This window comes from Pinus tabuliformis, chromosome 7 (genome assembly GCF_031772625.1).
Source record: "Pinus tabuliformis cultivar Carrire ecotype Pingquan chromosome 7, CPIR1, whole genome shotgun sequence".
Taxonomy (NCBI): domain Eukaryota; kingdom Viridiplantae; phylum Streptophyta; class Pinopsida; order Pinales; family Pinaceae; genus Pinus; species Pinus tabuliformis.
The window spans coordinates 408,528,053-408,543,029 of record NC_142293.1 but is presented as its reverse complement, the minus strand read 5'-3'; the positions used below and the strand labels follow the sequence as shown (position 1 = coordinate 408,543,029).

Here is a 14,977-nt window from a genome sequence, read left to right as displayed (position 1 = left end):
TAGTAACCCCAAATATATCAAACAATTTCAAACAACATAGATCTCTTGCTAATTCACAACAATTGGCCTGAGCTGAAACCTCAAAAGGATGACCAGCGAAGCAAGAAATTGCTAATGAAGAACTAACCACTGCTTAAGAAGCAACATGCTTTTGGGAAAAATATTTAATAATTAATGAATCAAGGAGAGTATGGTCTGGTGGATCGGAAGTAGGAATCCCCTCCAACATGTCACAATATCATTTTTCACATCATATTAGAACCCATTGTGAAGGATGTAGCCATTCAGAATTGACTTGTTTGGGCAGTTTCCAGAGATATGTATATAATTAAACAAACTCAAAACATATAGAAGTTTTAAATGGAAAGGATAAATAACTCACATCCTCTTCAAGTTGACAATGGTAAAAATTAAAATTAATGTCGTTCTTACATCGTTTCAATTCATATCCAGTTTTAGCAGCATGAAAAAATCATTAAATCATGAATAACTCTCTCACACACACACACACAAATGCACACAGAACACTTCCAATATTCAAAGAAAATTCTACGTGCTAATTCAATTATATATTGATGTGTATGTGTGCATATAAATAAAAACTCATGTTGTTACCATCTTCACCCAGAAAATGTAAGCATTATCTTACCCCTAAATCAGTTAGTTCTCCATAGTTGAATTCATCTTTTAGAGGAAACTACTATAAAAATGGCCATCCTCTTTGTTGTTTTTGAGAATGCCTTGGAACAAAGTTTTGATATTGAATTAGATGGTATACAAAAATCAAAGTCAATCAAATAAAGGTATTTGAAGAAAAAAAACAAATTAAAGCAAATGAATATGAAAGTAGCACCAAAATTGAAAGAATGAAATCTTATGCTTAATGGAACTGTAGCATGTGGAAGGAAAGAAGTATCTGAGGTAATGCAAGTTTTTAGTTTGTTGAGAGTTGTAGAGTGATAGTAGTTGTATCCAACTTCGATGGGTGGCCTACATCATTTGACTGTGTTAACAGTTGTACTTTTTCTTATGGTTTCTCTAAGCCAGTTTGTGGTTGAGGTGAATGATTATGTGCTGGGAGTCATAGTTTTCAAGGCAGACTTCCACAATCCAAAATCATCCCTTGCTTCTTGTAACAAGGATGATGGCAACCCATGTTTGTAGGTAGGTGCTGTATGTAGCCCCAAAACAGGACAATTCACAGAAGTGGTGCTCGGAAGAGGTATCACTAGGCTTCAGTCCTTTCACATGTTCTCCCTCACCTACAACAATTTTTCTTGCGATATTAATATCAGTGAAAATATGGTGCAGATTCCCAGCCACATAATCATGAATTTGAATCACAATGTGTTCTCTAGTGAAATTCCTACCTAGCCCTTTCAACAATGTGATACACTTAGAGTCGTTTACCTTTCCCACAATGCGTTTCAAGGTGCCCTTCCTTTTAGCCTGAGCTCTTTTTCCAATTTGGAAACATTGAACTTGTCTCCAAACCATCTGTCTGGGTCTCTTCCTGGGTCAATTTGGTCGCTGAAAAATCTAAGATCACTGGACTTGTCCCACAATTCCTTTGCAAGAGCTTTTATTGTGGGTATTTGGGGCTCAGTAGTCTTTGAGAGATTCATCTCAAGAATAATAACTTTTCTAGCCCTTTTTTGGTACACATGCACGACAACAACCATTATGTCATGGTACACGTTTCCACATGAAATTGTCAATATGAATGAGAAATGCCTAATCAACTACACATACACATAAACACTTCTAGTCAAGCATAAGCGATCAATTCCTGTAATCAAACTACAATACTAATACATGTAATCAAGATATTCCAAATTGTAATCTAGCATAAAAGAATGTAGTCAAGTTGCATAAAATCAAGCGAAACATAATCAAGTAAACAGTGTTGTACTTCTGACGATACATTCCACAAAATCAATCATCAAATTCCCCATGACACCTTACTACCATCATGATCAATATGATGCAATGCTTCAAGCACATGTAACACAAATGTAAGAGATACACACGCAACTGACATGCATGCATGACCAACACACACCACCCATCCAGTCCGATAGATGACCCATGCTCTGATACCAATCTGTAACACACCCTCCAAAGTCTACCCAAAGTAACCATACCAACTGGGGTAAACATGATACGAGAGGCCACTATGATAGGATTCGACCTCCTATCTGACCTTAAGGAAGTGGAACTGATGGAATCATAATAAAAATCATCCAACATTAGCTTCAGGACCCAGAGGAATGAAACAAGCACTTTAGACAACTTGCTCATGGGTCCTACTAAATTTTTTTCCAACTTAGGCCAAAGTAACACTCGCTAGACACAACAATGAACAATGAGCAATATTACTGGACAGTTACCCTAGAAATTAGGGAACTTGGGTCATCTATTATGAGTAAATATTTCCCACAACAAACTTAAAGGGAGGATACCAACAGGTTGTATATTCAACACATTAGTCAAGAATTCTCCTGAAGGAAATGTAGACCTATGTGGATCTAGAGTGAATGTTACTTGTCTCGTAGTTATGCCTAAGCCAATATTTCTAAATCAAAATACAAGTGGCAATCCAACTGGAGGAGGAATTGAAGTGATTAAATCTAGACACAATGAAATTATAATATATGTAGTAGCTACGATCACAATAATATTTGCAGAAGTGTTTCAGCAATAGTTGCAATATCTACAACAACTATGATTTCATTTGGTGTCGTTGTTGTGACTATCTTGAATATAAGAGCACAATCCAATTAAAAATCGATGAACCTTATGCTTGATAGTTTCTCTCAGTCCCCATCCACTGATGTGGCTCTAGGAAAACTGGTTATGTTTACACCCAACTCTAATCATGCATCGTAGGATTGGATGACTGGTGCTCATGCATTGATTAACAAAGACTGTGAGCTTGGAAGGGGAGGGTTTGAAGCTATGTACAAAGCAGTCCTAGGGGAAGGGTGAGTAGTTGCTATAAAGAATCTAATAATTTCAAACTTGGTTAAATCACAAGAAGGATTTGAGGAGGAGATACAAATTTTGTGCAAAATGAAGCATCAAAATCTAGTGAATTTGCAAGGCTACTACTGGACATCACAATTACAAACTCTTATATATGACTACATTCAAAGTGGAATTTTGTATAGTCAACTTCATGAAAGATCTGAAACAGATCCCCTGTTAAGTTGGTCACTGCAATGGGGCTTGGACATCTTCACCATGCTTGCAGATAGTCAGTCATACACTATAACATAAAATCCAACAATATTTTGCGAGATGAGAATTGTAACCCTAAAGTCGCAGATTATGCCATTGCAAAGTTGTTTCCCATGCTTGATAGATACATTCTAAATCGAAAAATGTAGAGTGAATTAGGATAGATGACACCCAAATATTATTGTCAGAGTCTTAAGATAAATGAAATATGTGATGTCTATGGATTTGGGGTGTTTTTTATCGGGAAATCTAGTGTCCATTCAGAGCTGCTAGTCCCACTAAGATGGGTAGCTATCTTAGAAACAAACAAACTAAAGTTACTTTCGTTTTCCTTTATGAGAAGTAGATGAGAGAGAAGCAAAGAGTACCAACCTCAGTCTTTCGCTTGGCTCCTTGCTTGTTTCCTCTCCCCTTTGACAGACCTTTTCCGCTCCTTCCTTGCTTACCCCGCTTCAAAGAGCACCTGTAAAGTCAAAGCAGCATAATACCATCAAAGTATAGAGATCTACAATCATAAACAATATAGGACCAGATATATATTGACCACACAAATGCATATATCATCAAACATACAAGAATGTGGAGGAAAACTCAAATAGCTTTATTGATAGAAAGAGTAGAAGAGAGGATTACAACCCATTGATCTGACCTAGCATCATCCTCCAGGCATGAAAGCCCTTCTTCACCTCATGAAAAGCTTAGAACACCCAACATTATGAGGTTCCACTAAGAAACCAGCAGCACTTCCTTACAAAATACAAGATTCCAGCGTCTGGATCTCTAGGATGAGGGATCCATATATAGATGTTTGCAGGGGGGTGAGTCAGCTTTTGGGATTTTGATTAGTGCCCTCTCCCTGATAGTTCTTAGTTCCACTTGGAGATTCATGATCTCTTACTCATCCGTGAGCGAATTCAAAGAGGCAAGTGTCACAGGAGAAGTTTCTGGAAGATTCCATGATCATCCACCTTGCAAACTGTCTCTGCCATTTGTCTACTCTCACCCATCGCACCATACAGAGGGGCTTTTCAGTATGCATCACACTTTTTGCATGTAGCAGGTGAGATGCATCACACCCTTAGCACTGAGCAGCCTGTATGGTCCAGTTTTGACCAGTTTTGAGCAGTTTTTCGTGGAGAACTTCTGGCAGATGATGTAATCAGCTAACCTTGTTCCTTTAGGGTGTGAAACAACACTTTTAGGGACTCAGAAATCCTTGGTTTATGGACATATATGATTGGGGTTGCAGTGCCCAAATATGTCTATAACAGTGTTGCTGTTAGAACTTGTTACAGGCAGAAGGCCAATCGAATCCATGGAGGATGATGTTGTGATATTATGAGAGGTCATTGCATTTTGGAGTGCAACAACTTAGGTTTATTGTTAGTGTAGCTCAAGTGTTGAGCAAGTGGATTTTTCCACCAATATCCAAGTTTTTACTACAACAATCCATTATCTTCCTCATTTCACAGAAATCATGATTGAATCATCAAGGGAAAATAGGAAAGGTCAAAAGAAAGGGAGGAATTCCCGAAACAATGTTGTCCCCTTTCATTCATTTTCTTTAGGCTCTGCTAGTGCTCCATTTGTTGGAAGTGGGGCTCCAACAACATCAAATGATAGGAAAAACATCGTTTACCAGGAGAATGGACCCAAGATAAAAAGTTGTATGATTGAATCTATACCATTATCATGTATAATAGTAAATGTTTTAGTTTCTAAATTATAAAAGAAATTTAATATTTGTCTATATTTCATTTTTGTATGTGGATTCACAAAATAGTGAATTCCACATAGTCGTACATATATTCTTTGTATGTTGTATTTGAGTTCATTGTGTCTCATGTTGGACACTTATATTTCTATGTTCTGCATCATGTGACCTAGTAGTAAGTGCATATTCTTAAAGTGTAAATGAGTTGACTTCCAAGCTTGATACTAACTTCTCTATGTTGTCATGTCTTCCCATGAAACATAATTTTTGTTGTTGGGTGGAATGTGTGAAATGAAAGTTTAATACATATGGCTTGTGGGAGGAATGCATGTGTAATATTCCACATATATTGTTAAGGGATTAGCCTCCACGTATTTCTATATGCCTTAAAGTGAGGTTTGAGTTAATTTCTATCTTGTATGTTCTTGATTTAATGAAGAGATTTCTTTCAATTTCTTGTGTGATAGACTTACAGTATTTGGTTGAGTTTGATGGTCATGAATTTACCATTGAAGACAACATCCACAAAAGTAAAAAAGTGGCCTTTGTGGCCTATTCATAGATCTGGTTGAACAAGTGTGGTATGATACCGCAATGGAGGAGAATTCCTTTAGCCTCGACGAGACAATTGCAAAATTATTTGTGGAATCAGTGATTGATTCCTTGATTGTAGTTGATTGGATTATGGAAAAATTCCAAGATAAGGTTGTTACTAAAGGATTCTCTCAGGGATAGGGAGTTTACCTTGATGAGGTTCTTGCTCCAATGGTGTAAGGATTCCATGAGGAAGTGGGAGTTTCCTTGCATGGTTTGATGCATGAATCACTAGTTTTGGATTTTGGTATCAATGTGTTTGTATTCTTGCTGGAATTTTATATATTTAGTGTAGATGTTGCTTATTTATCTAATAGATATAATAAACTTATTTTGGCCATGTATACATATGAGTTCATAATTGTAGGAAATATAGAGCAATTCATGTCGTGGTGTGGGAATAATTTAATGAGTGAAGCTGACATGAAGGGAAAATGATTTTGGCATGTCGTTGATGTAGTATTTCTTGTATCAAAGGTTTTCACCTCGAAGATTCGAAGGAAAGTTTAGAGTATAGAAGGAAACAATGATATAGCTTCATGATTCTTTAGTTTAATAGGATTTCAACAATTTGATCAAGCCCAAATGGGGGGGAGGTTTTTGATGCAGTAAGAGAATCTTGTGTTTGGAAGATAATATTTTTTCTAGTAAGAGGGAGTGTTAGAATTGTTTTCCTAGGCACACCTGTTAGTTCAACATGCGCTTGTGAATGTGTCCAAGACTTTAGCTTGCATAACAATAAGTTAATACATCAACATATCCATAAATATTATATTTGGGATCATGTGTGCAACAAAGTGTGAGGGAGGCATAATTAACTAGGGGAGTAGAGGGCGCATATATGCTTTACTGTTAATTTATTTCTAGATTTGCCACCAACAATTCATTTTTTTCTAGATTTAGAAAATTCTAGCTTAGATGAATTTTATATTTTAGTTAAGCTCTCTTTTTGAGTCGTTTTTCTATTTATGATTTACTTTTCCAATTTGAGGAAAATAACATTAAATATGTTTTATAGAGGTAGGTTGTTGATTGCAAGGAGAGAGAAAAGGTGAGGTGCATGTGTAGGCTACCCTAGTCTAGGCACATTTCTCTAAAAGTGAAGCTCATGCATGTAGGCATTCAAACTGGGCATTCTAACCTACGTGCTTACAGTTAGGTTATTTTTAGTGTACAACCCTAACTTACTCTTTAAAGAGAGGTATGGTCTCTATTATTAATCATTTAGTTTAGGGGAGAGAAGTGAATGATTAGATTAGGATTCAAAGCTTCTAGTATTTCTTCTATTCATAGGAATAAAACATTGGCATGATTTGAATTTTAGATATGTTGTACTTGTTATAATTTTTAGTTTGATATGGTTTAATTACGAATAAGAGTTAGATTTACCATTTTATAGTACTTCAATTTTTTTGTTGATCCTAAGGAGTTAATGTTAACATGTGTTGAACATTTCAATGAAAAAATGTTTTTGTAATCCATGTGTGTATAGATTGTATGTATTGCATTTGATTAAATACACATAATATTCTTATTTTTAATATTGCATGTTAATTTTCTTTACCCACATGTATTACTTTATTTCTATAAGAACAAATTTGTTTTATATGTAGTTTATGTCCTTGACCTACTTTCATACTAAAAGTGGAAAATTCCTACTTTTCTTTCCAATTAATATTTTCATGTATCTTTAATAAGTAACCACTGAACAAAGTAAATATGTTTTTGAAATTTATCTTGCAGCATATTCATCCCATATTTCGTTGAATTTTTTGGATGTAATATAAATCCCGCCATTCAGTAATGTAAATATTACTATATCTCTATCTCTGCATATTTAGCTACATGAAAATCTCATAAAATGTAGGTATTTGGTACATTTGCACAACAAAAGGATATCTATGATCAACTTGTCATTTCAATAGTAAATGAAGTATTATAAGGTTTCAATTGCACACTATTTCCCTTATGGCCAAACTGGCACAAGAAACAACTTACACCATGGAAGGTGAAGGGAAAATGTCAACAGTAAGTTTTTATGTTTTTTTGTGAAGATCATTTTTTAATGATTCCCCGGGCTACATTCAATTTTCTCATACATTTCTACATTGATATTTTCCAATTTATACTTTTTAGTGCAAAGATTTACTTGAAATCATGGATGAATAATTCTAACTGGTTTTCTAGCACAACATCCTCAAGGGGAACCTATTGAATTACACTTAATTTATTTTTTGTCATCAATTATAAAATGTTGGTCTCTTCAGATCTAGCAATATATTGCCCTTAGGTTGAAACTTGATGATGGAGGTATAAGAATTGTACCCATTGCATCTGCAGAGTGCATCAAATGGAGAGCTTTTATCCAATGCTAGTGTGATTCAAAGGGTTGTTAAGCAAATATTTGACACCTTAGAAAGCCAAAATGTTGAATACGATCTCACCTTCTTGGAGTTGTACAATGAATAAATCACTAACTTTCTTGCACTTGATGAGATATCTAAGTTTATGTTAGATGATAAAAAACGAAATCACTTAACATTCATGGAGGATGCAAAATATGGGGTAACTGTATGAGGCCCTGAGGAAGAAATAGTTACGAGGGAGAGTGAAATATTTACTTTACTGGAAAGAGGCTTTGTTAAGCGATGAAAAACAAAAACACTTCTCAACAAGAAATCTAGGTAAAGTAAATCCTCTCCACGTTGCTTATTCTCATCAAATAAGGGATTAGTTCTATCTTCTAGTTCTATTTTTTTTCTCTCTTTACAGTCACTCCCATCCATTATTTTCTTTCACAATTCATATCAAAGAAGTAACACCCAAAAGAGAATAGTTGATTAAATGTGGAAAGCTTAACTTGGTTGATCTCGTTCGTTCGGAAAACATATCTTTGTTAGGGGCCAAGGAGGTGAGGTCATTCAAACTATCCATCTTTTAGTAGATGGTAAGTTTCAAGATTAATTTTTTACTTACTATATAAATTGGAATGGAATCTAATAGATTATGGTTTGCAAGGTTGGAATCTGCTGCTCAAATATTGCTACCCACACAACATGAAAAACTAAAGTTGAATATTCATAACTTAACTAGATTATGTGTGAGATATTTAGTGCATATTGCATATATCCTTGGAGGGACTAAAGACAAAAAATTAATTGTAATTTATTTAATGAATTTTGCAAGGTCGTGCAAGGGAGGTAGGGGAGATCAACAAAAGCATACTAACATTATGTCTTGTTATTACTACTCTTATGGAGCATCTTGGACATGTTCTCTACAAGTATATTTGAATTGGTTTTAATGTGGAATTTAAGTAATTTGACCCATAGTGTAATTGAGAATGAAATTACAATGAAATTAAACTATAATTTTGTATCTAAATTTGAAAACGCGTGTAGGGATAGTAAGCCTACAATACTATTACATGATTCGTTGTATGGGATGACATAGACTTGCATAATAGAAACCGTTTCACCATGTTTCCACTATCTTGAAGAAACTCTCAGCACTTTGGACTATGCCCACAGGGCCGGAAATATAAAAAATAAGCTATAAGTTTCATTGTCTATCCTTTCTGTTATTTGTTATAGCCATATTTGTATTCCTAGTTGCATACTATTACTTCATAGATCTATATCATATCTTAGGGTTTGGTGTTGGAACTTGGGGTTGTGAGTTGGAACTGGAGTTTGGTGTTGGAACCTGGGGTCGTGAGTTGGAAACATAGAAATTAAATTTACTTTTTAAACGAAATGAAAAGGTTTTTACTAAATTCTTCTAGTGCTCATAGACCTGATAACTCTAGAAATAATTTTTCTAGATTACTGAAATTTAATTTTTGAACTAAAATAAAAACGTTTTTAATAAAAAAATCTGGTGCTAACAAACCCAATAGCTCTAAAGAACCTTTTTTTTTAACATTATTGTTCATATTACAGTTCTAAAAATTCCATCTTACCCAATTTTCAGCTAGACCACCATAATCTAAGATATAATATGAACCCAATATCTAGAGGTAATGAACATGAGAATTTTTAATTCTAATTGGCATCTTTCAAACTCTGTTTCCATGTTTTTAAATCCTAACCACCACTAACAGACAAGGGATATTTTTCCTTCCAAAGAAAGTTTTATAGAATGCCTACCTTACCTTACCTTTCACTCCACCTAAACCTAGTATGGTTGAAAGCTCCTTGCTTACAGCACTACATACATTATATTTAGTGTTAAACTCATAATTATATCAAACTATTTTTAAAAAATTTATGGTTTAGGAAGTTCAAAATCAATTGGATTTAGAGCTAAATTGAAATCAATATTTTATTTCTCTTTTACATTATAATTTATGGAGTTCAAAACAATTTGAATGGAATCATTATTGTCACTAGGTATGGATTTAGTGTGATAGTGGATAAAATGAAGTAATTATTTGTGAGAATTTGTTCTTGAATGAGCATTAGGATCCATTATATCATAGAGAAAAGTGCATGCATTAAAACAACTCAATATTCATTGACATTCATATTGTATGTAACTTATCTTACCATAAAAACCATTTCCTTTTTCATGTGACATTCCTTTTTTGTTAAAAATTCTTCTATTTCTAATCTGAATTACAATTGTAATTTCATCTAAAGCTTCCAGTAACTCTTAATTTACCAATCATGCATGGACATCATAAGAAACATTCACAATGGAATATGAAGAACAAATGGGTACCTGCTTCATATGCATTAAAAAAAGCTTCTACTACTTAATGTGAATTACAAGTGTAATCTTAGTTGGATCTCCAATATATCTTAAACCATATTTTCATTTTATTTTTTAATGCTATTAAATGTTATTATGTCCTACCACATTTTATGGTTAGGATTGTAACAAAAATATGCATTGTGCTATGGAATTAGTACTAACATGTAATATTGATATTTTTTCTAGAGCGCTACAAGTAATGACCACAAATATGATGATACAGTCTATGTTGAGCTTACATCAGATATCAAAGACGATGATGATGAGGATGGAAATGGCGCTGGTGATGATGATGTGGATAAGATTATTAGGATGGTTAGGATGATGATCATGGAAATTATCATCAGCATGATCTTGACTAGGATCTTGACTATGATGATGACAATTATACTATCAGTACTATCTTATTACCTTATGAATATGTTTAAAATTGTTTACATTTTTTTATGAAGAATTATTGTGTATGATGAGATTCCTATTTTTTTATGGATGTAGTGAATTTACCTTAAAGTGATGATATTAATGAAACATTTTTATTTGGTAATCATACATTGACTTTCAGTTGATTTGATTAAATATTATGATGATTATATCATTATTATCTTGTTATTTTATATATATATATTGAAAATTATCAACATTATTTTGATGGAAAATTATTATGGATGATGGTATTACTATCTTTGGATGGATGTTGTGAATTTACCTTAGAATAATGATATCCACGAAAGATTTTGATCTGATAATCAAACATTTGAATCTTAGTTGACTTGATTAAAGATGATGAGGATATTATTAACATTATCTTGTTACTTTATATATGTGTTGAAAATTGTCAATGTTTTTTGATGGAGAATCATTATGTATGATAATATTATTATTTTTTGATGTAATGTTGTGAATTTACCTATGAATAATGATATCTTCAATAGGCGTTGATTTAGTAGTCATATATGTATATTGAAAATTGTTAATGATTTTTTGATGGAGAATTGTTATATATGGTGATAATGCTATCGTTTTTTATGAATGTTGTCCATTACCCTTAAATTTGTTTACAAACATTAAGTTATCAATTCGAATTGTGATATCTTCTTGAATGATATTTAGAAACTGTAATATATTTCACTATGTAATTGAAATTAGTAAAATTAACCCATAAAGGTGGTCATAAATGGAAACAAAAGTATAACTCTAAACAAGAAATCAAAAGTGGATGTAACCATGGGTGAAAAATTGGGAGTATAACTGGATGTTAAATGAGCCGTCAAAACAAGATGCATACAATGACAGAAAAAGGGTATAAAGTAGAATTGAAAAAAGGTGCAACACTAAACACAAAGAAGGGAACAAAATAGGGCATACAAAAGGATACCAAATTGGGTGTAAACAAGGACACAGAAATGGACACCAAAATGAGGATGCAACTAATGGTGTAAAATTAGGATGCAAAATTGGGCGCAAAAAAGGACGTAAGAAAATACACAAAACAAGATGAAAAATGGGACTAAAAAGGGTGAAAATAAGCATGCCATACTGGATGCAAAAAATGATGCATAACTAGATGCAAATTTAAACTCAAATTTAGGGGTAAAATGAAAAGCAAATGTGGACACAAAATGTGGCAAAAAGAAGGATGCAAATGTGGATGCAATACATGGTTCAACATACGATGGAAATTTAGATGAAAATTTGGATGCTAAAAAAGATGAAAAATCGGATGCAACAAATGGTGTTAAAAATTATGCTAAATTAGATGCAACAAATGATGCAAAATATGGTGCAAAATAGGATACAAAAAAGGGAGACAAATCAAACGCAAAAGTGGATGCAAAAAATGGTGCAAAAATGGATGAAAAATTTGGTGCTAAATTAGATTCATCATATGGTGAAAAATTGGATGCAAAAAATGGTGCAAAAAGGCACAAAAAATAACACAAACATATATGTAAAAATAGGTGCAAATTAGAAGCAAAAATTAGCATAAGACTAGATGCAAAAATTGGCAGAAACTGGATGTAAAAAAAGGCACTATATCGGATGAAAAATATGGTGTCAAACGCAACACAAATTACGACACAAAACTAGAAGAAAAGAATGGCACAAAATAGGAAGCAAAAATGATGCAAAAATGGCACAAAACTAGGAGCAAAACTTGTTGTAAAACCAAATGCAAATCTTGGTGCAAAATATGATGCAAAAAAGGATGCAAAATTTGTCATAAAAAAAGATGAAAAAATTTCACGCAAAAAGGACGCTTTCAAAATTGTACAATAGAGCCAGATTTAGCACCTGGCTATTCATCCCAATTGAGGAAAAAATGCACTAAAATCTAGTGCTAAATCTGGTGCAAATTGCGTATTTTGTTGTAGTGTCTCTTTTAACTTATTCCTCTTTATTTTCTTTGATTACCATCTCTCAAGCTACTCTGGAAGCCTCCTTTGCTATCTAGGTTGCTTCCTATTCTTAGCTTAGCTTATCTTCTCATTCCCTCTAGGTGACATCCTCTTAGTTTCTTGTTACTAAGCTAATGTTTTTCTGTGCTCATGAATGTTTACAAATTTCATACTAGAAGGAGTGTAACCGATCCTTGAAATAACTGCTACAAACTTTAATGCATTACTTTTCTACTCTTTGTCTACCTAGGTATCTAACTAATATTCCCGCTTGAATTTGTAATACCAACGATGGTCCTTCATTGTGTATCCAAATTCATATTTTTAAATTGTCATATGCCTAAAATTGGTAAGTGTTACAGCATCAACATCTTCCTTAGCTATCTTGATATCCTTTATATCTTAGGATCCCAAGTAGAAAGGAATTTCAGGCCAGGGATGCTTCTTTCACGATGAGAGATATCCACCTACACTTGTGTAGACTTTGTAGATTATTTCCTATAGATATTACCTTGTCAAATATGAAGTTCAACAATATATGGGGATCAAGTTTCGTTGCTCCATCAACTTTTATGCAATTAACCTCCTAATCCACAAACCAGTTACCCACCAAGGGTTCTAGTTGTTTAGATCTCTCTAGCATGCAAGGGGTAGTTCCATCAAACAACATATTATGTAAAGGCATAAGAAAATCATGGCATATCTATCGATATGTTGATACATAGAGGCCCTCCTAGATGAGTTTACAATAAAAGTGAATTAGTTATTTATGAATGGTCCACTTCCATTTCATGAGAGATAAATCCATCTTGATACATATCATCTCTATAAGATATGAAACCATGAAGAACTAAGGTTGTTGGCCTTGTTTAATATATATTTGAGCTTGCACAATATTATCCTTGAGAGGTCCTCCTAAGATATCTACCCATTTAAATATCTTCCCCTCGAATGCAATAGTTTACATGAGTGGGACCCAAACCTTGGGGAGGATTTTTCTATTTGGTCTATGATATGGCCCACATAGAATAAAAAATACTAGGTGAAAGGAATTCTTAAGAAAAATTATATGATACCCCTTTCTCACCTTCATTCTGAATGTCCCTTTGCTAGTCCACAATTTCTTAAGGAGTTCCTTTAGTAGAATCTTGAAGTGGGTTAGCCAGTCTTTTTCCAAGCATACTCCCACACTTGGAAACTATTAATACATCTCGATGTTTGAATCATGGAAGGAATTAATGGGTTTTCCATGGTTATCTCAGATCATGACTTCATCAAGTTCGGCATGTTGTATCAACCTCTCTGTCACTTCAATATGGAAATAAAACTAGGTTTTCACCCACCTTAGATAGCCAAGACCTCTTGGTAACGTTTTATACCTTAAACTATGGATGATTTCGATGAGGAATCGATATTTGAAACAAGCTATAGACCTCTGACCATGTATGAGGTATACATGTTAATATAATAAGCAATATCCTAGAAGTCACAACCAAAAGAGTCATTGGGTTCCTCATCACTAGAGGATTCAACCATTGTTATCTTGCTAGCCTGTATCGTAGAAGAAAACATGGTTCTCCTACAAAGCCCAAAAAAAAAAAAACACCCATTATAAATATTATCTTAGAAATAAAATCCAAGTGACTAAGGTTTCTGGGTTTCATAATTAGTTGATTTTTAGCAAGAAATCACTTTTAATGGTGATGAAAAAGTAGACTGTCAGGGTCACTATCTTTACCATGATGTTTGATCTCTTCCCTCGTGGAAGATATCACTTAGAGTGTAGGGTGCCACCTACGGTTTTTGGGAAAATATATATTTACTCATGTATCCAAACCAGAGAATTAAAAACTAGTTAAAAATTATAGCTAATAAATGGGTTGGAAACGTGAAAATGGCTCCACAAAAAGAAACTTTAAGTGATTTATAGAAAATCTCTAAGTATCATGAGGGAAATCTATAGTTGAGGATTCCAAGGCTATGGAAACCATTTTCTGGGTTTTTGGCAATATAAGAAGTGTTATTTTATCAGAAAAGAAGTTGTTAGAGAGCTAGAGCACAACCATGAATTGACCTGGGTAAAGAATGAGAGAAAATACGAAGAAGGGGTAACCAGTGAAATAGATCTTAAATCACCTTTAAACTACTTCCTATCTAGGAAAATGGTTTTTTCTTGTAGGTATGAGCTGCATCAAATAGCACATGAGGGCACTAGGTTAGTAAGGATGAAGGTCCAAGAAAAAAAAACACATAACAACCTCCAAGAGCAACAAAAATA

At 33.7% G+C, this 14,977-nt stretch overlaps 1 pseudogene; it reads left to right on the top strand.

Moving 5' to 3' along the window:
• The first annotated feature begins 981 nt into the window (after nt 1-981).
• LOC149247683 (leucine-rich repeat receptor-like protein kinase PXC2) lies at nt 982-9,278 on the top strand (annotated as a pseudogene).
• The last annotated feature ends 5,699 nt before the right edge of the window (nt 9,279-14,977 follow it).